A 26,209-nucleotide genomic window follows, 5' to 3' on the forward strand; every position below is an offset into this window, starting at 1 on the left:
ATAGTAGTGTGATTAGTAGTGAAAGATTGAAAAGTATTGTGATTAGTAATGACAGTTGTAAAATGAAAAGAAACCAGTGGGGATCTGAGAGAAGAGTTCCAGAGTTTTAGGAGTAGGAAGAGAAGAGTGAAGGCAGAGAGTGAAGTCTGGTCAGCCTGGGGAAGAGCAGGAACATAGCCAGTTATTTTTGAAACTGGAAGAGTTGGTTGTGAGAACTATATGCTGGGAATAGAGTTCCAGATTGTAGATATTTGTTTGGAGAACAGAGCATCCCCGTGACTATAATTTGATCTAGTGACCTCAAGTAATAATTTGTTGGATGATTGGAGGGGTCTACTGTTAGAGTAGGGTTGGACAAAGTTTTTGAGGGCAGGGCAATTATTTGGTTGGTGTATAATGGTATGAGTGGTTGTTTGGTTGAAGGTTAACAGATGTGGAAGTTCAATTCAGTTTAGTTGGCGGAGAACTCAGCAATGGTGGGATCTGTTTGTGTGGTTAGAGGCAAACCTGGCTATTTTATTGTAACAGGTCTCTTAGCTTGTTTCAGTCAGTTTTTCTTAGATTTGTAAAAATTGTGGAGGTGTATAACAGAGTGGATAGTAGATGTGTTATGGCAATGGCCTCTCTAGAACTTTGGGTGAGGAATGGCTTGGTTCTATACAAAGATTCTAGTTTGATTCTTATTTTTTTGATTGTCTGGGCTATGTGTTTGTCATAGTGACACCTAGCAGAGCAGCTTGGTCAGATTTGTTGTTGGAGAAGTAGATAATGAAAGGGATGGTGAGCTGAGCTGTTTTATTGTTTGAGAATAGCACTAATTTGGTCTTATTGTAGTTAAGTATGAGTTGATTGACAAACAGATATTGTTCTATGTCTGTAAATGCTTTTGAGTTATTTGTAAGAGTTTTGGAATAGAGGTAGCTGCACAGATGAGTGATGAATCATCTGCATATTATACAATGTATGCTGGCTGGGTTGCTGAACTGAAATTGTTGGTTAAAATGGTAAAGAATAGTGTCCCAAGAATTGAACTTTGTGGTACACCTACTGAGATTGATAGTAGAGATGAGATTTCATTTTGCCACTTTGACTGCTTGTTGTCATTCTAACACGTAGCTATGGAACCATAAGATGGCTGTTTGGGAAAGGTATAGGGAGGCAAGTTTGTTGAGAAGTTGTTGATGTGAAACCATGTCAAAAGCCTTTAACACTTTGATATGTTGAGGAAGACAGATGATACAAATTGTCCTTTGTTTCTAAGCTGATTGACTGTGTCTGTGAAATTTATAATAGTGGTTGTACTGCTGTGTTTGGTCTAAACCCATGCTGAGAGTGGGAGAGAGGGTTATTGTCTATTAGATAGGTCATTAGTTGTGAATGTATGCATTTCTCAAGGATTTTAGCCAGGGGTGGAAGGATTGCAAATGGTCTATAGTCTTGACAGTTGTGTGGAAGTGCCACCTTTGTGAAGGAGGATAATGTATGAGATTTCCATAGTTTGGGGATATAATGTTCAGAGATGGGACGGTTGATTAATTGAGAGATTGGGTATGCAATGGCATTCATTGCAAGTTTAAGAAATTCAGTTGGGAGTTCGTCTGCTGCAAGTTATGTTGTGTTCATTTTTTAAGGAGCTTGTTTATGTAGCTGGTCTGTATAGGTGTGATAGAGAAAGACATGATGGGAAGTAGAGCTGGGTGGAACTATTAGTGGGGTGATGCTGTCATTATTTAGAAGAGCTAGTAATGAACTTGTGAAGTGTAAATTAAATTGGGTGGTGATGGACTCGGTGTTGTTAGGGGTTGAGGGGGTAGGGGTAGCACATTGTTTGGAGTTTATGAGTTGTGTTATGGAACCAGAATTTTGGGGCGGTTATGTTGATGTTTTCGCTGGATTGTTAAATAGTAGGTTTTTTTAAGTCAATTCTTATTTGTTTTTGACTGAGTTTCTTAACTGACGATAATTAAGTAGGGAAGTTTGTTTTTTATTATTTTGGTAGTGTGACCAGACTCTGTCTCTTCGTTTCAAATGTAATTTGGTTTCTTTTGTTAGCCATGGGGTTGGTTTTGCTTTTCTACAAATTTTTCTAAGGGAAGCCAGATTGTTGAGGATATCAAGGAATTTATTGTTGACGTATTGGACTGCATCATCTAATTGGAGATGTTTGAGAGGGGACCAGTCACATTTTTTTTAGACGGGAGTTAAATATTTTGGTGTCAAACTTTTTTTTTTTTTATGGATAAGTTTGTATATCATGTTTTTGGAAGGGCATACTTTGTGTCTGAGAAAATAGGTGGGCATGTGGTCAGTGAGAGTATCTGGTAGGCAGCTGGCGTGGTGACATAGGGAAGGTCTATTTGTAAGAGTCCAATCTAGGATAGATTTCCTGTTGCTGTGTTTATCAACTCTAGTAGGGGAACAGATTATTTGAGAGAAACCAAAGAGATTAATGTAGCTGGTTGGGTTTTCAGAGGTACAGGTAAACCAATCAAAGTTGAAATCTCCTAAGATTATTGTTTCTTCGTTGAACATTGATGATGTCCATTTAAGATGGTTTTCTATTGCAATAGCATTGATCCAGGGGAATGTATACTGCTATTATGATAATGTTTTTATTATTGTTTATTTGGAGGCACGATACTAGAATTTCTGAATTTAATAGCTATGAGGATTTTTTTCTATTCTTTTAAGTTCATAGGTTCATAGGTTGGTACTAAGCTATTGGCCCTAGGGCCTACACAAGCCTAGCCATAACAATGCCCTGGATATTTCTTCCCACAATATTTACTTCCCTGGACCCCTGTCTAGCAGGGTGACTGATGTGATCCCCGAGGTGAATTTCCTATCTCCCATCCAACTGTCAAGATTCCTTTTGAAGAGGGCCAAGGAGGTGCTCTGCTTGACATGTATGGGCAGTCTATTCCAGAGTATGGGGAGTTTCTGGGTCAGGAACCTATCCCTCCAGCATGTTTTGTTCATTGTGATGACAAGGTTTAGATCCCTGGAGAGTGTGGCTCTGAGGAATCGGGATTTCTTTAAGTGGAGCATGTCCAACAGCTCAGGGTTTGACATGGCCTTGTATGTTAAGCAGAGATCACCTCTGAGTAGACGATATGCCACAGAGTATAGTTGGAGTTTTTTTTTTAGATGGTCAGCATAGGGCATCTGCTTTAGGCCTGTGATTCTTTTAGTGAGGTATTTCTGTGGCCTTTCCAGCTGTTGCAGATGTCTTGTGAGGTACATACCAACCGGGGCATTGTACTCTATAATGGGTCTAATGAGGGATGAGTACAGTGGGACAATGACCTCCTTTTTACTGGATGAAAAGTCCTTAGTGTTGAAGTGTGCCACATAGAAGGATTTCTTTACTGTTATGGCAATGTGGTTATCGAAGGTGAAACCACTGTCCACCTGTGTCCCTAAGTCTCTCATCACACTTTCGGTGTTTAGTATACTGCCACCTATGTGGTAATTCATGGGTACATGTTTTTTCCCAAAGGGGATAAATATACATTTCTTGGCATTAAGCTTGAGCCCATGGCTCTGGCACCAAGCATCTGTTTCTGTAAGGCCCTTCTGTAGAATATCCACATAATTTGGGGATTCAGTAATCGCTCCCACTTTGCAGTCATCTGCAAACTTTGTTAGCCAGAGTCCCTTAGTGTTGGCCTGTACTTCAGAGTAATAGATGCTAAACAAGAGTGGCCCAAAGACTGAACCCTGAGGAACTCCACTTATCACCTGTCTGCAGCTGGATTTGGAGTCGGCTACTTTTACAGTCTGTGTTCTGTCAGTAAGCCAGTTGGCAACCTATCGAGTGATGTAGGGATTTATGCCCAGCTTAGTAAGTTTATCTATGATTCCAGAGTGGGGGATGATGTCAAAGGCCTTGGCGAGGTTTGGATAGGCTGTGTGGACCTCTTTAACCTCATCCACAGCTCTGGAGACTGATTCGAAGAAGTCAGTCAGGTTCAGGAGACAAGATTGTCCCTTCACAAATCCAAACTGGGTGGGGTCCAGTGATTGAAGGTTGCCAATGTCTTTGTTTATAAGTTCTATGATAATGCGTTCCATGCCCTTGCAGATCAGGCTCATCAGACTGATAGGATGGTAGTTCCCGGGATCCAAGGTGGATCCCCCTTTGTGGAGTGGGATAACTGTAGCTGTGCGCCACTCAGTGGGCACAAAGCCTGAGGTGAGGTTATGATTAAACATGACAGGTGAGGTGCCAGTTCATTTTGTAGTTCATGTATTACACAGCTCGGGATGTCATCTGGTCCCATGGATGCTGTATTCTTAGCTTTGGAGAGTGCGGTTTCTATCTGTGTGGCCATGATTACCGGAATTTGGAAATCTTTTTGGTATTGAGATGGGCCGTTTAGGGGGTAAGTGGGGGGTGAAGTTGGCACTAAATCAATCTGCCAGGATATTGGCAATATCCTTGGGATCAGTATATTTAATGCCATTCTGTTGTAGCTCAGAGCAGATCTGAGCATTGCCCTTTAGATTCTTGACATAACTATAGAATGCCTTGTGGTTGTCTTTGGAATCTTTAGCAATTTTATTTTTGTAACTTGCTTTGGAGGATTTTATGAGGGATCTCAGCTTCTTACTGATACTGGTGAGGGAGTTTTTTGCAACCTGGGACTTTCAGCTTTTCTGCAACAGTTTCTTCCTTCTGTTGTATAGTTTGTTTATGGCAGGGGACCACCAGATTGGCTTCCTTTTTTTGGAGGAGAGGTTTCTTTACTGAGGGGTGGGGGTGGGATGTGGATGTCAAGGGTGATTAGCTTATGGTCAGACCTGACCAATGAGGGGATGACCACTGGTGTGGAGCATCTGTCTCCCATGTTGGTAATGACCAGTTCTAGGATACTGGAGCCCCTAGTGGGACAATGGATTAGTTGATCTAGGGCATTGGAATTTATGAATTCCAGAAATCATTGGGCAAAGGTGTTGGTACCCGAGTAGTTTTCCCAGCTAATGGCAGGGTAGTTGAAATCACCCAGTATTAGGGTGTTTTTTATATCTTAATATTTTCCAGAATGTTTAGAAAGGTGTGGTGAGAATCTTGGGGCATGGTGGGGGATCTGCAGCAAGCTACAGTTTGGATTGTAGTCTTACCTAGTGTCAGTTGCACCTGGAGAATTTCAGATGCATTGTGTTGGGCAAATAGCCTGGAGGTGTGAATATCCTTGGTGAATATGGACAGTCCTCCACCTTTAGTGTTTTGGTCTTGGTTTGGTGGCCGAAAAGTATGGTAAGAATTGTAGCCTGTTATTGCAGGGGTGCTCTCTGGATCCTTGAACCAGGTCTGAGTTACTGCACAGATATCGATGTTCTTCATTTTTAGGAGTGCCTTGAGAGAGTGCATTTTGAGGTTTAGACTTCTACCATTGAGTAGCATTACCTTCAGATTTTGCATGCTTGTATCTGTTATGGTGGTGGTTTTGTCCTTTGAACCTTGCCTAAAAAAAGCACTATAGTGGGCATGAAGCCTAAGGGGAGGCTATGCAAGAGCTTTAGCCAGTAACCTGAATCCCAGAGGTGACAGGTGCAGACCATCTCTGGCAAAGCATCGTGGTTTGTTGATCATGTCAGCCCAGGCAGACAGATACTGAATTCCCTTTGAATGACACCAGAAGCTTAGCCAGTTGTTGAAGTCAATCATTTTGTCCTTATACTGTGGTATAATTCTGGGCAAAGGCAGGATGCTACTCAGGGTCATACCTGCCTGGGCCACATGATCTGAGAGCTTTTCCATGTCTCTTTTCATGTAGTCCAGGGAGGTACGTCTCAAATCATTCACTCCAACATGGACAATGACAGAGTCATATTTGTACTTGTTGTGGAGTGACTTGAGTGCATGCGTTATGTGGCGGATCCTGGCACCCGACAGACAGCTGACTGTAATTTTCTCCTTGTTCATCCTGGTGAGTGGAACGTCAGTCTGCCTGACTATAGAGTCGTCTATGACTAAAGTGTTGGGTACATTTTCTTGTCTTAGGGGCTGTTGTTGGGTGGCGCACTGGTGTTGTGAGCTGTGTGTCAGTGTATCTTTGTATATAACAGCAATACCACCACCATGTTTGTTAGGTCTGTTGAGTCTGTGTATATTGCAACCCTGGGATAAAATGTTGCTTTTGTTTGTGTGTGGTCTTAACCAGGTTTGAGATTAATACTGCTATGTCTGGGGAGTAGAGGGTAAGGGTGGAGTGGAATTTGTCGATTTTGTTCAGAATGCTTCTTAGGTTGATGTTCATTATTAGGAGGTCAGAGCTATTTAGTGGGTGTGTGAGTAGGTTTTAAAGGTTGAAACTATTATCTGGATGTGGGGGTGCAACTGGAGTTAAGGGGCTGGATTTGGGTGTATATCACCAGCTTGGTTAGGTACAGATAAGTAGCAAGGAAATAGGTGAGATAGTTTAGATAATAATTTAGAATATTTGCATAGCAAGTGTGGGCTTGTTAAAGTAGAGGTATATTTTAGGGAAAAGAGTTCAATGATGGTGTTGTAAAGGTGTGGTGATATAACAATGGCTTCTCAGCAAAGACCCTAGCAATTTATTGTCATTCACATGAAGAAAATGGATGTAGGGTATACTCATAAATGTGAAAGAACAAGCAGAGGAACACCCTGAAGGTCGACATGGCTTGGCATTATGGTTAAGTTCTTTTCCTTCTAGACCCAGGGTATAAAGTTTGATTCTAACCTCAGGTTATTGGCTAGGCGTAAAATAGGGTTTATGGGTAGTTAGTCTAATATTCATCTCTAAAGAAAAAAAGAAGAGTAGCATGAAGAAACAAAGGTGTATCTTTTTAGGTGGCAGGCTTGTTTGCAAAATACCAGAGATTGACATTATCACTAGTGCATGACTGATTGACTGGCTTTTCATGGGAAAGACAAATTGGCTGCACACCAGGGAGCTTTCCTCGTGATGGTGCAACCTCATCACAGGTATAGATAAGTAGTGGGGTGCACAGGAAATTCCTCCTCATGACAAAATCTCTTTTTTTTTCATTTATGATTGCTAATCACATTTGGGAAGTTTCCCTAATTTGTGATTGTACTTGTATGAGGTCATCAAAAATGAATCCCATATTTGTCAAGGAGCCTGTTTTCGTTGACAGCTAACTTTTTAAGAAGGGTAAAAAGGGGAAGGAAGTAAAGGAAAAGTGTGCACAGGAAAGAGGGTATAGGGATGGTAATGGGAGCAGGCAAATAAACCCAAAACAGACAAAGACCAGTAGGGGAGATGCTGACACAAAAGGCGGGCCATAAAGGATAAATAGAAAAAGGAAGGACAAGTGGTTATGGGGGATTGGACTACAAACTTCAGACAGAAATAAAACACAGTGAGGGTGAACACTACAAAGGGGTGACAGCTGTCTTTCACGCTGCTCTCCCTGCAGTGGTGTAGCAAGAGTCTGTGCTGCCCGGGGCTGTCTTTGAGTTTGCTACCCCTCCCCTGCAGCCATTTCAGTGTCCCATTACTTGGCTATTTCTTCCCATTTGCCATAAATACTGTAATATGCATACTGTTTTATGCTTTAATTTTACAATGATTATTTGGATTTAATTTAAATTTTTTATTTTAAATGTTATAGCACAAACAATGATAGACATTTGCTAAACAAAACAATACAGTCTCACAATGAAAATATACTTAGCATTAAAACTTCTCTACCAGCAAAACTCATATTCATTAAAACAACACTGAAACCCACATTCAAAGAAAATGCATCTGGCCAGTGGCGGATAAAGTTTAAGTCTGAGCTGTTTTCAAATCATAAGCCCCTTGTACACATATTTAGGACCAAGCAAACATACATGTGTTCTTTGATTCACCTTCCTGATTGTATTAAATTATATTCCTTGCATAATACAGCACACTTGTTAGAGCTTGTTTTAAATTTATTGTTTTTAATATTTTTCCAGTAAGCAATGAAAGAGAATGTATGTACCAATAATGACAAAACTGGCCAATTCGGAACATTTCCATCATAAAAATCTACTCAAACTTCTGTCATTACAATCGACCAATATCAGCAATTATGCACAACCTCTGCAGAAGTAAAAGACATCAAAATAATTCACCATTAAAGAGATCTGTAACTAATTAAGAGGTTACTGGTAGCAATAAACATTATATTTCATTGTTGCATCTACAAATAATGTGCCTGTTGCCCTTGAAGAATAAATTGCCTATGTTACATTAAAAAAAATGATAATCCTGTAATATTGCAGTAGGGAATGGATGACAAACAGACAACAGGTTCATAGTTTCTAGGCATCAGGCTATTAAATCATCTTCACTTACAGTAATTCTCTGTAATTTATATTTTTAGTGCTTGTAAGCTTACCTGTATGTTGTACTGATAAAAGAAGGGGTGGACAGGCTGTAGGAAATATGGGGATGCAGACAGCAACACAAGAGCGGAACATCTTCATGTAGAGTAGAGAGTTGATTATCTGAACTAATTTGGACCTAGTGTAAGTTCAGATGATCAAACTGTTTGGATAATCAAGCTTATAACTGAATCAGATAACAAAACTCTTCCAAAAATGTTTTTGATGAACATTAAACAAATTGTTTCATCTACAAATTCAGTGCCTGCTGGCTTTGAAGAATAAATTGCCTATGTTACATTAAAAAATGATACTGTAAGCTGGTAATATTGCAATACGGAATAGATGGCAAACTGATAACAGGTTCATAGTTGCTAGGTATCTTCTCCAGAGGAGGACAATCTTAGGACTGCAGCATACCCCCTTTAAAGTACAAAAAATACAGTATCAACAGTCTATCTACATATTGCAGGAGTAAAACCCATAGCCTTCTTCATCAAAAGTGAACGCACTACAGGTTGTGCTACTAACAACACTTTTAAGTATTTTACCATAATAGTGATATCATCTGCTAAACAACAGTTGCATATTCCAAACAGACTTAGCATAAGCAGCACTAAACTCTTCCCTTGAAGCTGTCAGCTCCTTGTAAAATGCACTTGATATTCAACTATATATCTCAATTATGCAGCACAAGAAATCTGAAAAAGCCAAAATTTATGGGGGAGGAGCAAAGGCCCAAAACCAGGGACACATTTTAAACACTGCTTGCATAATATTAGAAAGTTGCTAGAATAAAATGTTTTGTGTTACCATGCATTTCCTGAAATATAGGAAACTGAAACTTAAATGGCTGTCATTATTTAGTGAATTCAGTCCTCACTGATTTGCCAGAAAAAACACAACTTTTAAGAGGAGCAGACAAAAAGTATGAGCCAAGCAGCTCTCTGAATCAGAAGTGGTGGTAGGGGTAGAGAATTCAGGTTTTTATTTCTTGTACCTAAGGTACAAGGTTTGAGCCTGAGTAACACTAACTACCAGGTATCCCTAACTGGGGCATTTTACACACCACACACACAGTAAAAACAGATTGAACACTACAACCTAACAAGTAAATCAAACACTTATAAACTCAGTAAATGTGAAAGTCCCAAAAGTACCATACCCCCCCCCAGCTACATCACTGCCACCCTGAGGGGGCCAGCCACTGGCAGCCCAAAGGGTAGAGTCAAGCAGCAGTGTGATTTTTGCTAGTTTCACAAAGACATTCTCTAGGTGGCCAATGCAGTGATCAAGTTGCCAGCCCACCAGTTCCTTTAACTCCTGCTGGGAAACATAGTGTGATCTACTGCTGGTATCTGCAGAGGGACAGAAAACAAGACACCAAGGAACCATCCAGGTCTCCCCCAGCCAGATGACCTTTATCACTCTGTGCAGAATCAGGCTTAGAGGCAGCTGGGGACACAACAGGGGCTGGCAGCGCAGGATGATAGCAAGAGTGAGGTGACCACTACCACATCCCAGCCACAGATGAAATTAATACTTCATAAAACATAACACAAATGAAGAGAAATAAAACAGCAAATGTAAAAGAATGACACAGAAAGAGAGAGACATGCCAGAGAAGACATTGGCATGGTTGCGTAATATTATCAGGAAAAAAGTTCCTAGGGAAGTGAAATATGTTGTTATACGTGCAAAGGGAAAATCAAGAATATGGATAACCTGCCAGACAAAAAGGTAGAACTGCAGGCAGTGTGTTACAAGGGGCAGGAGGACATGGATATTAAGTAGTCCCCCTGTATGCATGTATATGAAGAGAACAATGCATTTGGTGCAATGTGTGTCTGAGGGGGCTGTGGAAGGCAGCATGCCTTTGGGGAATTCTGTATGGACAAAGGACATGTAAAGACTTGGTGACCTTCTCTATAAATCCTTGCAGGGCAACATGCAGGTTGGCACCAGGCAACAATTGGCAATGGTGTAGTATTACATATACTAGCCTGCAGTACATGACAGATTACACTAGTAGGGGGCATGCTCAGGGTAGGCCAGGTAGAACCAGCACTGCTATGGTGCTTGGAAGGAGCAGTGTATGCCATATGCCATATGCTGAGCAATCAGATCAGTACACCCTGTATAGATGGCAGGACTATGGCAGTGGACAGAGCACTGTAAAGGCTTAATGTTACAAGCGTGAGGTAGTCTAAGGCATATACCATGCTGGAGGGCCAAGCAGAGACAGACTATGTCTCATTCCTTGACAGTAGGGTCACTTCACACAGGTCATATGAGCAGAAGACAAAGCAGCCTGCATACATAGTGCATTTCTGTCAAGTGGCATGTATTTTTGCTAAGATAACTTTCCACTACTAGCAACAACATGGTAATGCACAATTCTTCTAGTATACAAACTATATAAAGCTACACCTTCTACAGCATATACTTACCCCTGTATCTGGAAAGGTACTCCGTATGCATCCAAAAGGTTAGCCTGTTTTTCTATACTTCCCCAATAGCTGAAAAACATAAATGAAAAGAGAAATGTACATGAATTACATGGTATGCATTTTGACAGGCAGTTAATAGTGCTTTACAGTAAAATGCATCTCATGCCTATTTAATGTATAATCCAAGAGCACCTTCCCTAACCTCCTCTTCTTATTGGTGAAGAAGGTCAAGGTGATACTTCTTCAGGTCACTGTAGTGATTCCTGTACTGGTTACTTGTGTGGGTGATGACATTTGCAGGAGGCACTGTCCTGGTAAGGACATGCCATGGGATCCACCTTATGCTAAGGACTCTGCTGGTCTGTGTACTTTAAGTACTGAAACATTTGGATTCTTTCATGCACTACCTAGGAGCCCTGCCACACTCAGTGCACTTAGAAAGCATGACCACTTTGTAGGTCATAATCAAGAGGAATGTGGTAACACATTTATATCAACACACATTACAGGTATCACATAAAGTGCACCGTGAGGCACCACAGCAGCATAACAGTGCACAATGCCACCATATAATGGAGCACAAATACATGGCATAACAGAATGATGTCTGGAACGTGAACAACATAATCTTCTGCTTGCATTTAGCCTGTGAAAACAATACCTCATGGCATTATCGCTCATTAGCTTCTCTAAGGTCTGCACACTTAAATAACCTGTGTGTCCATGTAATCCGACCATACATATGCAGCCATTCCTGCAGGTGGTCAGTCAGGTGTCAGTCTCATAGCTCAGCCTTGGTCCAGTGTGCATTATGTAAAACATGTGATTCAGAGACATTTACCTTTGATTGGCTCATTTCTTTGAATTTGTTTACCAAGGTAGAGCACTGATCAAATCAGACCAATTTCATTAGCATAGTTGCAACCCTAAGAATTCCATAACTGCATGATAAATACAGTTGTGGCCACTGTGGAGCTCATCTAAGGAAATTTGCTACTGTCGAAACAAAGAACTACAGAGTGCAAAGTACCATAGAAAACAGGTCTACAGACTAGTTGCTGTGGTACATGTCCAAGGGACATTGGCAGGACATGGGGCTGGGGGGGGTGGACTGCGTGGGAAGAATGACTTTTGATTTACTGTTGTTGTACTTGCTGTAGGGAGAGATTGGTTAACATCCAATAGCTGAATTGAGGGGTTGGGTCACAGAAGGTTGTTACTCTGCTTTGAAACATACTGGAGTATTGCTACAGTGCTCTACTGATGACAATATAATGGATGTTAGATGGAGATAGAGGCCAACAAGGGGATAGTGCTTCCTAAAATGTGCTTCACACTGTAGGTTGTTGGAGTAGGAAATTGCTTTTCAAATGTGTCTCTCAGTAGTTTTCTGTGTTAAGGAAATGCTTTTCAACATGTATTGCTCTATTGTTGGTTAGAGTGAAGAAGTAATTTCAAAATGTACCTCTCTGTTATTGGGTGTAGGGGTAGTATCTTTAAAATATGTGCCTGTCTATTATTGGGTGTGCAAGGGATCATTTTACAAAATGTGACTCTTTATTGTTGGATGGTCTGGAACTCAAAAGTCAGTTATACTGATTGAAGAGTACTAAATATATCACAGATTGTGATGGGCCAGTGGGAGTTTCTTACTTACATATGTACATATATCACTCTACCTAGGGGCTAGCACACAAGCTGTGGGTGACATATTCAGGGGTGGCTTGCAGTAGACTTCAAACCCTGTTGTGCTGAACACATACAAAGGCCAAAGAGCTCAAACCAGTGGACAGTTGCTATGTTGCTACTATACCTGTTGCTTGTTTGAAACTGTTAGTCTTGTGGAGGGTGGGGGACAGCAAAAGGCAGACAGATACAGAAGTAATACATGTTGCAGACTATAGCTACCTGGGACATGTAGGGTACGAATGAACTCAGCTATAACTATTTATGTATGAAGGAGAATATATGTGTGATTCTGAGTGGTCATGTTACATAATCCACATTTACAGTTATAGTTATTCAGTCACACTTCCATGGCAGATTTCATAGGTGCAGTCAACACAGTATGCTGTGATGCAGGTACACCTGTGACCTTTTGAGATGGCCTATGCTTCTGTGTGTGCCAGGTGCTGTGATCCCCTTGGACTGTGGGCTAGGGTATGGTGCACCAGATATCACAAGCCAACAGCTTATCATAGGTCTGTCTTCATATTTACAGAGCAAAAACGGCTCCAAAACAAAGAAAGAAAAAGGGTTAGGTTCATATGCAGTTACTAGGCTTGCCATCCATGGACCATTGAGAAGCTTGGCTGAAATTCCCAGTTCCCCATAAGCACTGCCTAGTTAAGTGACTTGTTCAAGGTCACACAAAAGGACAGCAGAGAAAATCAAACCCTGTATCACAGGAACTGCAGCTCACATTCTTAATCTTCTGCTCCAACATAGGCTAGAGAAGTGCTCTTAAGGAGGGATGGACACATTGCTGCAGAGGTTCTAAGAAAATGGTCAATGGATTCTCCTACTCAAAAGCGACCAGGCCTTCTGTGACTATGTATTGCAGGACAATACAGGTAATAACTGTTGGTGGTCATAATACTTCACAAGATCAAGTATATCACAGGGTCACTGATATGATGTATCATAGCTACATCAAGAAAAACAACCTTGCATGGGACAGGATAGCTGTGGGTTGGGGTCCATCTGAACAGTTATCTCATACAGACTTGAGTCCATGAGAATTGTTTTCTCATACATACACAGACAAGCTCCCACTATCTCTGTCTGAGGTAACAGGCTAATACCTCATATTGAGTAGGGTACTTCACCCACCACCATGGATATCAGTGAGTGATGCTCTAAGTGAGTATATGCCCATGAAAACATTTTTTACAGAAACACTCTAGAGCCAGAACCACTTACATAACTAATATACTCATATCATTCCTAGAGGTACTTCTTGGCTTTAGACACTATGTGAGTCTGCACAAAGCGTATGAGCCTATACGTTTTTTATGCCATTCTGAATGCCTTACAGCTATAGCACCACTGGAATCTGTACATGTTAAAAACTAGCATTGATACAGTAGAGAGTTTGTGTCGGCTTTCTCAGGTGCTTCAGTGTATGGGTCCTCCACAGTGGATGTTGGCATGTGTGATGTTGGGGAACTGTCAGAGTTTAATGATGATGGAATGCATAGCATGACACAGTCTGTGGCCAGAGTTTCATGCATATGCATGAGCATTGTGCTAGACATATTATTTTCCCCTTCCAAAGACACACCTCACAGTCACATGATATCATTGTAGGACAACAGCCTTGTCTGCTGCATTCCAGTCAGTGGTGGGTGCAGGCAATTCCAATGAGAGTGGAGATGACAGTAGGGATCAGTGTACAAGTGGCCAACAATGTCTTGGTTCCTGAGGTTTTTGAACTATGTCTCCATGGCTATTTCACAACAGATGTACAGGGCAGTCATACAGGCATAGGATGATGTAGCCATGACTATTGTAAAAGATGATCAGTTTGGTACATGGGCTATATGAAGACTTCAGAGAGGACTTTGCGTATTCAGGTAGCATTTTGCACAGGTGCTGTGGGGAGTTACTAGCCTCCAGATGCCCATGTATCATTGCATACCATGGGCATTACTATTCTTGTGGCCAATCCTCTTTTGCCTCTACTGAGGAAACCCTATTGTGGGATGGTCAGGAGATGGTCTACATCCCAATGCATGATGTCTTGCATACTACCACTATCATTGTCAAGGGAATTGCAGCCCACTGTGGATGCACATAAAGATGAGGTTTACATGCTGAACCTCCCCATGGCATGGTTTTCAGTTCACACTCACCAAGCACACCATCTTCTGTTCCAGCTGTAGATTTTGCCAATTACATTCTTCATGAGGGCAACACCAGTAGATGGGGATATGCACAGTCAGCACACATACCTCTTGTAGAGCACAGTGTGCATGTGTCTTTAAGAAGCATAGCAAGTGATGAACATGCACATATAAATAACGGGTACATGTTGTACCTAGCACCATTTTGAAAGTGCAGCCAGAGAGTAAGCATGTGGGAATGAATGTAGTTAGTTTGTATATAAGTTACCTAAGTTAAAGTTAATAGCTATGATCGTAATGTGTTTGTACATAATAAAGCTGCTCGAACAGAACCCACGAATACTTGTCTATTATATCGAGACAAGACGAGTGACATGGTGTCAGAACTGGGATTACAGAGATTGATATTTGGAGCCATAAGATGCAGACATAACAGCGAAGGTAAACTAAGAGAAACAAGCATGAAAAAGAGCCAGAAAAGAACCAAAGGCAATGAAAACTTGCAGAAATAGTTTACTTTATAAAAAAGATAAAACAGAGTATTACAGGGCACAAACTGCATTATTAAACAAGCGAGAGGTACAAAGTTTTTGTTAATTAAGTAAAATGTTTAAGATTGAGGTATTTGACAAAAGGAATTTGTTTAAAGCAAAACAAGTATGTTTAAAGCAAACTGAGTATGTGTAAAGCAAAATTAATGTGTTTAAAGCAAAATGGGCATGCTTAGAGTAAAATGAGCACAAGAAAAGAACAATGGGCATGAAAAGAGATTAAATGAGCAAAACGAGTATAACAAGGATAAAAAAGGGCACATTAAGCATAAATAAAGCAAGGCGACTGCATGCTTTTTGGTAAAGTGCTGTGTTTTGGCATAGCTATGGCTTTGTATTGTATCAAGGGCATAACTAGAGTTATTTGAAGTATCTCAAAGTGTGTATAAGTGCCTATAGTGTGTGCTTATTACTGTGCATGCATTCCAAAGAGTTTAATTGTGTGCAAAGTGCAACTATTTCATAAAATGCAGTCAAAGTACAGCCATTTCAAAAAGTTTCTTGTGCTGGGTGTATCTACTTGCAAAGTGCACCATTACAGAGTATTCCTGCACTGTAAAAAATTATCTAGCAAAGTATCACCATTTTGGGTAAGTTTCAGTGTGCCTTGCATTGTCTATTCACAAAGTGCAGTTACTTCAAAATGTTTCTTACTCTGAACTTCTTCTGCCCAATTCATTCAAACAGTTCAGTTATTTTTAATGTTTCTTAAAATGATGATAAATGACTTTTGATGTATGACAATTTCAAGAGTGTTAAAGTGTCTAAGAAACTTATTTTGCAAAATTCATTCAGAGGCTCGTTGTGCCATTGAGCAAAGTTACAAGTGCTGGCATAAATTTCTGGCATATGTGTATGTGTGTGCATTCATGCATATTTGTAAAAATCCTTCACTGGTATGTGTTAATATGGCAGACAGATTTCGAAAGCCCCCACCACTTGTATTTGATCAGAATATTGCAAAGAACTGCAGAATATTTGAACAAGAGTATGATATTTTTATACAAACAGCTTATTCAGACAAAGATGCACTCACCAGGGCATTCATTTTGTTAAACCCAGCTGGGTCAGAGGCCATTGAAAGAGAGTGTTCATTTGTGTATGCACCAGCAGTATATGAGAGAGAAGCTGAAAATCGTTATATTATTGTACAGGCTGAATCAAGGGAAGACGCTGAGTGTTTGAAGCACAAATTCAGGGAAATGTGCATCCCCCAGACAAATATTACATTAGAGGCATTTGTTTTACACAAGAGATCAGAAACCAGGGAAAACTTTTTCAGCTTATATTACTGACCTGAGAAACAAGGCTAAAATGTGTCAGTTTGTTGACTTAAAAGATGAGTTGATAAAAGACAGGCTTGTGTGTGGTATTAATAATGCTGGTGTAAGAAAGATTTTGCTTTGTGACAGTGATTTAATGTTGAGTAAAAGCCATTGAGATTTGTCAAATCCATGAAGTTACAGAAAGCCACACAAGTATACTTGAAAGTGACAAGAGCATGATTTCAGCAGGCTCCAGAGCAAATGCAGATAGCATGCAACATGTGGCAAACAGAAGCAGGCCTAAACATATGGCAGCCACAGCCTCTGCTGGTTTGCCTGGGAAACCACATAGTTCTCCAGCAAGTTCTAAGAAAGGAGAATGCTCTGGACAGTACAAGGATGAATTGGCAAAAAGCTCAGTGCAGTATAAGTGTATCAGCAAAACCCAAAGCTTGCTTTATTAACTGTCATAAGTGTAGTGCAAATCATGAGTCTAAAAGAGAAAAATGCTTAGTATTTGGTCAGCAATGCCACAAGTGTAAAAACTGGAGCCATTTTCAAAGGTTTTGCAAATCAAGTAAACCTCACACAGTTACAAAGAGAGGTCACTCAAAAAAGCAAACTGATTAAGTGGAATTGCAGCAGTCTACTTTCTATGTAGATGGTGTATCAGTAACTGGTGAAAGGGCTGACGCAGTGAATTTATTGACAAAGAATGAAGTGTTTTGTACTATTCAAATCAATGGTAAATCCACCAAGCTCAAAGTAGACACTGGTTCAAAGTGTAATGTTATATCAGCAAACACATTTGCTAAGGTGAGAACTAATGAGCAACTCAATGTGGCTAGTAGTGCAAAACTTGTTGCTTATGGAGGCGAAGAAATTCAGACCAAGGGCTCAGTAGTATTTTCATGTTATTTGGCTAAGAACTGTTACAACTTGCTATTCTACGTAGTTTGAAGACCTGTGCAGTCATTATTGGGTCTCAGAGACTGTTTGAGAATGATTCTGCTTTCATTTACCAAAGAAGTTTATCATATAAGCAATATCCTAATTCCAATTTTTCTGAAGTAATTTTCTCACAATATGCCTGATGTTTTCAATGACAAGTTTGGCAAACTTCCAGTTGTGTACTCTATGAAGTTAGACCCAGAGGTCAGTCCAGTAGTCCAACCAGCAAGAAAAGTTCCAGTAGCTATGCAAGATAAAGTCAAAGCTCAGTTGGATAAAATGGTGCAACAAGGAGCAATTTGTCCAGTTACAGAGCCAACTGAATGGGTGTTGTCTATGGTAGCAGCCCACAAGAAAGGCTTGGACGAAATCAGAATATGTATTGACCCTAGAGATTTTAACAAAGCATTAAAGAGACCACATCATCCAATGTGTACAGTCGAAGCGGTCGCAGCCCTAATACCAAATGACAATGATTTTTCTCTCTTGGATGCAAAGAATTCATTTTGGCAAGTGATGCTTGATCACAAATTCTCATTACTGACCACTTTTGGTACCCCGTTTGGCAGATATAGATTCCTGAAGATGCCATTTGGAATAAATTCTGCAAGTGAAGTTTTCCAGCATGCAATGGTGCAAATTTTGTTTAGGTTAGCCTTGTGCCAGAATAGTGGATGATTTATTGGTTTTAGGCAATGGTGAAGCAGACCATGACATAAACCTTAAAAGAGCTCTAGACAGAGCACATGAAGTGAACTTAAAGCTCAATCCTCTAAAGTGCAAATTCAGATTACCAGAAGTTACATATGTAGGTCATTTATTTGCCAGCAGTGGCTTAAGACCAGACCCGTCTAAGTAAGCAGCTATTCTTGAGATGTCAGTACCAGATAAAATTCAAGCTCTACAACATTTTCTAGGCATGGTCAACTAGCTAGGCAAGTTTATACCACACTTCAGTTGGTTGACAGCACCTTTAAGAGAGCTAACACGCAAAAATGCTACATGGTTTTGGCACTCCACCTACATTAAGATACTATGATGTAAATAAACCAGTCACTCTTTCCTGTTATGCTTCAAAATTTGGTCTTGGCGCAGTTATTCTTCAGGAAGGCCGACCAGTAGCCTATGCATCTAGAACACTTACCGAAACTGAGATGCAGTATGTTTAAATTGGGAAAGAACTTTTGACAATAGTATTTGCATGTTCAAAGTTTCATGATTATATCTATGGTCACGCAGTTCAAATTGAAATTGATTACCAACCTCTAGTTACTATTCTAAACAAGTCTATGCATTCCGCTCCAGCAAGATTACAAAGAATGATGCTCAAATTACAAAAGTACAATTTCAAAATGGTCTATACAAAAGACAAACTTCTTTATCTGGCTGATAAGTTATCCAGATCACCCAGAGATAAAACGGAACTGCTTGACAAAGTGAATTTTGACTTTGACATAATGGCAGTGCATAACTTTTCTCATACGAGACTTGATGAGCTGAGAGATCATACAAAGACTGATCTAATTTTGCATAAGCTCAACCACTACATTAATGTTGGATGGCCGTCAAAGCAGTCTAGTATACCACTTGAAGTGCACACTTATTTTCTTTACAGAGATGAGATGTTGATGGAAGATGGCATTATTTTCAAAGGTGCTAAAATTGTTGCTGTCCATTTTGTAATATTTCTCTGTATGTTTCCATTTAAGTATGTCTGGAGCTTTTCTTCCCGGGCCTCCACTGAAAATGGACCTATATCTAGTCAGACTTTCCCGGTTAACAAATGTAAAATAAAATAAAAATAAATAAATACATTGTTCCTGCTTCCTTACAACATGAATATATCCAGATTTTGCATCATGGTCACCCAAGTTCCAACTCTACCAAAATAAGGGCGAGAAAAGTAGTATTTTGGCCTTCACTAGTGAAAGACATTGATAAAGTACTTCCTTCTTGTTCAGTATGCAATAGTACTAAACCACATTTACAAAGAGAACCACTTCAGCTAAGTCAAGTTCCTGAACTACCTTGTTCAACAGATGCCACTGACATTTGAGTGGAACAATCAGCATTATTTAGTATTGGAATACTCTTATTCGAACTGGTTTGAGATTGATTTACCACCTAATCTAACATCCACTACTGTTATTACCAAGCTGAAATGTCCTCAGCCCATGGTAGTCCACACAAAGTTATTTCTGACAATGGTACTCAATTTACTAGTCAGTTATTTCAGGAATTTGGAAGAGAATGGGACTTTACATGTTACTAGTAGTCTGGAATACCCACAATCCAATGGACTAGCTGAACATGCAATGCAGAGTGCAAAGCAATTACTTGAAAGGTCAAAGCATGGCAACACTGATATCTTTTTGAATCTACTTAATCTCAGAAACATACCCCATGACAATATACTTGGCTTACATGCTCAGAGACTTCTATACAGGCAAACCAGAACAAGATTGCTTATTAGTTTCAGTTTATTGAGGCCTAAAGCTAAAAACAACAGAACCATTAGAGTCCAATTGTTCAAGAAGTGTTCTATCCAGAGGTCCAGTTATGACAAATCGAACAGATTTCTTCATCCATTGAAAGAAGAAGAGACAGTGAGGATACAAAAGGTGAAAGGTTTTGACCAGATTGGATAGGTAACAGGTGTTTGTACCAAGCCAAGCTTACCAAAGTGTATAGACTCTAAGTCTCAGAATCACTCAAACATTACTCCTGTTCCAGAACATGTCATATCATCTGACTCCAGTCCTAAGAATGCTCCCGACACTCCGAAAGTTGAACATTCTTAAAGAAATGAGTCCAGTTGCTAAGCCTTAATCCCAGTTTTACATCACACATTTTGGTTGCATGCCCAGACCGGGTGTGATATACACAGCAACTTGGACATAACTGCATATACATACATCATTTTCTATAATGCATGTCAAAAGCTATTTGTACCACTTGCATGTTAATTGATATCCTCTGTATCACATTTTCAAAAAAGAGGGGCGATGTAGAGCACAATGTGTATGTGTCTTTAAGAAGCATAGCAAGTGATGAACATGCACATATAAATAACAGGCACGTGTTGTACGTAGTGCCATTTTGAAAGTGCAGCAAGCGAGTAAGCATTTGAAAATGAATGTGGTTAGTTTGTGTATAAGTTACCTAAGTTAAAGTTAATAGCTATGATTGTAATGTGTTTGTACATAATAAAGCTGCTTGAACAGAACCCATGAAGACTTGTCTATTATACTGAGACAAGACAAGCGACACCTCTCAAGGGCACATTGAATTTCTTGCAGGGGCACACGCACGTGCACACACACACACACACACACACACACACACACACACACACACACACACACACACACACACACACTCACTATGTCTGCATATGATGATAACTGTGCCCTGCTCTCATTGCTCTGGTGCTAGAGTAATTTGTGTCTGATGCACAGTGTGGCCACGGTATGGTATAGCATGTTCTGTCTTTTGTATACAATGCATCGTTACTCTTGTTTATATCTAATCTGGCCCATAGTTGTGAACTAGAGTGTGCCTCCTAGCCAGGGCCACTGTGGACAGTGCTTGATTCTGCCTCACATCATCATCCCATGCAGCTGGGTCATCCGCAAACTCCTCAGTAGGCACCCCCTCCACTGCTGGCTCTGACTTCTCTCCTGATGGTGATCATCTGCTGTATTTGCTTGCATACTGACATACTGGAGCATTCACCTTTATTCATTGTAACCTGATGAAGCGCACTTGTTAGGTGCGTGAAAGCGCTTGTTCTGTCTTAAAATAAAAACTTCTAATTATCGTGGTGGTTCCGGTGATTTGTTGGAATATACTGACATACTGTGTAACATTGTGCATATGGCAAATATTTTGCTGCATGATTCTGCAGCATACTGCATGATACCATAAGAAGCATATAAATAGTGGAGGCAGACCTTCATCAGTCCAAACACACATTTGACAATGTTTCAGATCTTCAATGGTGTGAGGTTGTATGCATTCTTTACCCTGGTCTGTGGAGTTCATATGGCTGTTATTAGCCATGGCTCCAGTGCATATCCAGCAACACCAATAAGATGTGCCTAAGGGGAATCTCCCCACATGAATTGTTGATATAAGTCAGACATGTGCCTAATGTGTGAATTGTTGACATTGTCTGGGTAGTGCACTGACTCACTGTATGTTATACTCTGTGTATTGCAGACTACGTGAAGGTGATAGAGTGGAATCCCTTACAGTTAATATGCCATTGTCCCTGTGTCCCAGGTGGGACCTTGATGGTAAACTGAATGCAGTCAGTGGTGCCAAGTACTGCAGGAAGCTGGGCTATTTCACAGAATACTTACCTGCATGGTGTTGCTTTTGTCCACGGCAGTATGTGGAAACCACATATGCTGTTCCTCATGCTGCTGCATGATATTGAGAAACTGATGCAGTATCAGTGAGGCAGATGCCTGGGACACTCCCAATGTGTCCATTCTTGGCCACTGGAAGGTCTCTGTGGCAAGAATTATTAATGTTCCACATACTCTGATGTCCACAGGACTAGATATTCAACTCAACCAAGCAAATCTGAACCTGTGTACATTTCTATGAGAGAGCACATCACTAATTATCATTAGCCACTCCCCCAAACTGTCATATTAGCATGTGGCTTTGCACATGAGTCCACTCTCTGCCCTGCAGGCTCCCCAAAAAGGGAAATCCCCAGCAACAGAGTGGTCTCTGAATTGAAAAGGCTTTGTGTGATGAGGAAATCTTCTGAGCTAAGGCTTCCACATCACACTTAGCCCTCCTGAATTTCAGCCATGGTGTTGAATGTTCATCTTCTGAAAATATGTACGAGAAACAAGAATCCAAAGAGGATGAAGTTTTGTAGTCACAAAAAATGTATAAACAGCCAAAAAAAGAGACCAAATTGGAACAAACATGGCTCAAGGTATTAAATAAAATAAAATATGTTTATTCAAATAGTAAGCGCTTTTGCATCCTTACAGCGACGCTTCATCAGACATTAACAATAATTAGTCAATTAACTTTTAAATAAATAATGCTTGTTAATGTCACGGTTACATAAAATTAAAATGTCCAATCAAATACTAGGTTAACATAGTACTTAAGAGACGTTAATCAAAGTAAAAGTGATGAATATGTGATTCATAATAAACACCAAAATACCTAAATAAAACATAAGCATCAAAACTGATGATGGAACTTTGAAGCTTCCAAAAATCAAAACCACCTACAGTGAACTTACAAATCATTATTATTTGAATGTAAAACCTGTATTGGAATATGAATCATATATATATTAGACTCTGTCCTTCCACTTAATCAACAATTGAAAACACATCTTAAGATCTATAAATGTCACTCATATCCAAGATATTAAGAATGTTTTGTTCTGTATCTTCTATTGTCCAAAAGCAGCTGCAAATCCCTTGAATAATCCAAAAGCGAATGGTGTGCAGAAAGTTATGCAACCCATGGCATAATCAGGTATGCAGTTAGAATATATGGAATGTAACAAGTTGCAGCCAGAAGAGGGCAGCAAAACACTTAAAGCATCTGAAATTAATTATATCAATGGGCTAAATAACATATATAAATATGAATATCTACAAAAATAATCCACGTAATAGACTCAAACAAAATAAAATAATCAAAACTTCTGTGAAAAATACTCTAAACATAATACTACAAAAACAAAAATATGTATATATAAAAAACCTAAAGTAATAGTGTTCTTTCCATTAATATATGTATGCATCAAGGACATAAAGGGAAAGGTTTTGATAAAATATTATCCTTAAATGCATGCCATCTATTGTCTGAAGTAACTGCTATTATTGGAAACTATCCAAATACGAATGATGTACATAAAAGTAAATGAATCAAAAGTTCAAAACATAATAAGGTGCACAGCTAAAGTAAATAGAATATGAGAGGCTGCAACCAGGAGAGGGCAGCAAAGCACTTAAAACTATTGCAGTGAGTCCTATACATAAGCTAATAATGTATGTAAAAGTCCACAATATTAATCTAATGAATAAAACAACAGAAATATAATAACTATGGTGATATAGAAACTAAGTGTAATATGACAAAAACAGAAACAAAAATATATATATATATATATGTGTGTGTGTGTGTGTGTGTGTCTGTGTGTGTGTGTGTGTGTGTGTGTGTGTGTGTGTGTGTGTGTGTGTGTGTGTGTGTGTGTGTGTGTGTGTGTGTGTGTATAAAGAATCTACAATTTTAATATGCATGGCACTGATGTGTATATGCATCAATGGGATAAAGGTCTGTTAAGAAGTAAAGGTTTTAACGAAATATTGTCATTTAGTCCATATGACTTATCTGCCTGTAATCTAATGATCCATTTCACTTCGGCCCTTTCTGTGATATTCCAAATGTTAACCATCCTTGGAGTCCTATTAATAAGTTCTAGTACCGTAAAACAAAACTTATGACTAGGATCATTCTTAGAGGCATGTTTGGCTAATGCGTTGGTGTCATCTCCTTTTTCTATGGCATATAAGTGTTCTCTTACTCTTTCCCTTAGTTTACGATTGGTCATACTAACATAGAAGGCAGAACATGTTGTGCAATAAGCTAAGTAAGTAACGTCTCTCATCCTACAATCTGCATAATTAGAAAACACAAAAACTTTATTCACAGTGGAATGAGTAAACTTACAGTTGTTAGCCATATAAGGGCAAAAATTACAACGCCTCCATACAAAGGTCCCATTTCTCTTTTGCAACCTATATATATATATATATATATATATATATATATATATATATATATATATATATATATATATAATTCATATTGCAATACAGGTTTAACATTCAAATAATAATGATTTATAAGTTCACTGTAGGTGGTTTTGATTTTTGGAAGTTTCATAGTTCCATCATATGCATTTCGCACACATTATATAATATGGTATATAGCATTTTATTCGGAATTAGTTTTGATGTTTATGTTTTATTTAGGTATTTTGGTGTTTATTATGAATCACATATCCATCACTTTTACTTTGATTAATGGTTCTTAAGTTCTATGTTAACCTAGTATTTGATTGGACATTTTAATTTTATGCAACTGTGACATTAACAAGAATTATTTATTTAAATGTTAATTGACTAATTATTGTTGTTAATGTCTGATGAAGTGTCTCTGTAAGGATGTGGGAGCGCTTACTATTTGAATAAATGTATTTTATTTTATTTATTTTATTTATTACCTCGAGCCGTGTTTCTTCCGATTTGCTCTCTTTTTTGGCTGTTCTGAAAATATGTAGTCTTTGCAAATGTTTGCATAAGATTGGATTATAAAGATGGAAGTTATTTTACCATTCTTGATTCTAGGGATCTTTACTGGCAGTTCATTTTAGAAGCAAATCACACACTCGGTTTAAATGAATATAGCACTGAAAGTATACTAAAGTTGAAAGTTCTTAAAATGAGTATTTTAATTTATGGCTTTTAGTATTTTTGTTTCTATAGCAGCTGCACTTGTTTGAGTCACTGTTTTATAACATGTTTATTTTATAGTTTTAAATAGGGAGCAATTTTAGCAGCACTTGTGCATTTTTTATTGTTCCTGAATTAGGTGCTTTTAATGATAAAAGTATCCATTGTTTTATCATTACTATTGATCATTTTAAGTCACATTATTTTTAGTGGAACATTATATAATATATTATGTTTAATTTCATCTTTGTTTTGAAGAAGTCCTCAGTCATTCATGGGACAAAAACAGTAAATACCATTGAAATAAAGTGGCTGCCACTTTCTATGCTATTTTTTTTTTTTTAAGATTGGCTGATGCTACTAAGATGGCAATGGATTGCAATGCCATTTATGCTACGAAAAGCCACTTTTAATTGCACAGCTTTTATATATCCAGTTTTACTTATGGACTGGTGCAATGTATTTTAATTATTCCAATCTCAAAAAATATCGTATAGTTTTAGCTGCAAGTGGTTTTACACCAAACTTCTTCAATATAATAAGGCTTTAAGGTCATGGCACTAGTTTCAAGGTTCAGCAAGTTCCTCACGTTCCCCTCATCAGTGAACAAAGCAAGCGCAAATATATAGAAAGCAGAATATTGCAGTTATTTATCTTTACAGAAAACACTCACAGGGGATTCAATCAAGTCATAATTTTAACTGTCTGTGCATTATACTGTGAAAAGTTTTAGATTTAGTAAACTCCGCATAGCGGCGCGCACTTACACACAAATACTGAAACTTGCATGACATGCAAATTACAGCATAAGTAGCCACATTTCATGCTAATGAAGCAAATCAATACAGTGGAAAGATTCAACAACCTGTAAAGCAACCGTGTGGACTCTGTTTTTGTATTGGTCATGTATTCCAAAATTTCTGAATACAGCCACGGAAAGGAGTCTACATGGAAACAAGAGCAAGTAAAAGCTCTTACATTTGTACAGAACTGACCTTAACATGTAACACCACGCACATATAATTACCTAATTACACATGGTGGATACTAGAAAGTCACAGTAACAAATATGAAAATGCCTTTTTAAGTGCCATGACATAAGTGCAGCTTCGGTCCCCCAACCCCAAATGAAGAATATACTCGTAAGTAATGCAGGCTGCTAAAATGTTTAAACATTATGAAACAGACTATTATTCTGTAATGTAAGCATATGCATTATGTAGCTGATGGATTACAGTCCCATTTTATTAAAACATGTACTCTTCTGTGACAACTTTGGGCTCCCTTGCAGTTTC

Source organism: Protopterus annectens, chromosome 3.part0 (genome assembly GCF_019279795.1).
Source record: "Protopterus annectens isolate FY-2018-M chromosome 3.part0, PAN1.0, whole genome shotgun sequence".
Lineage (NCBI taxonomy): Eukaryota > Metazoa > Chordata > Ceratodontiformes > Protopteridae > Protopterus > Protopterus annectens.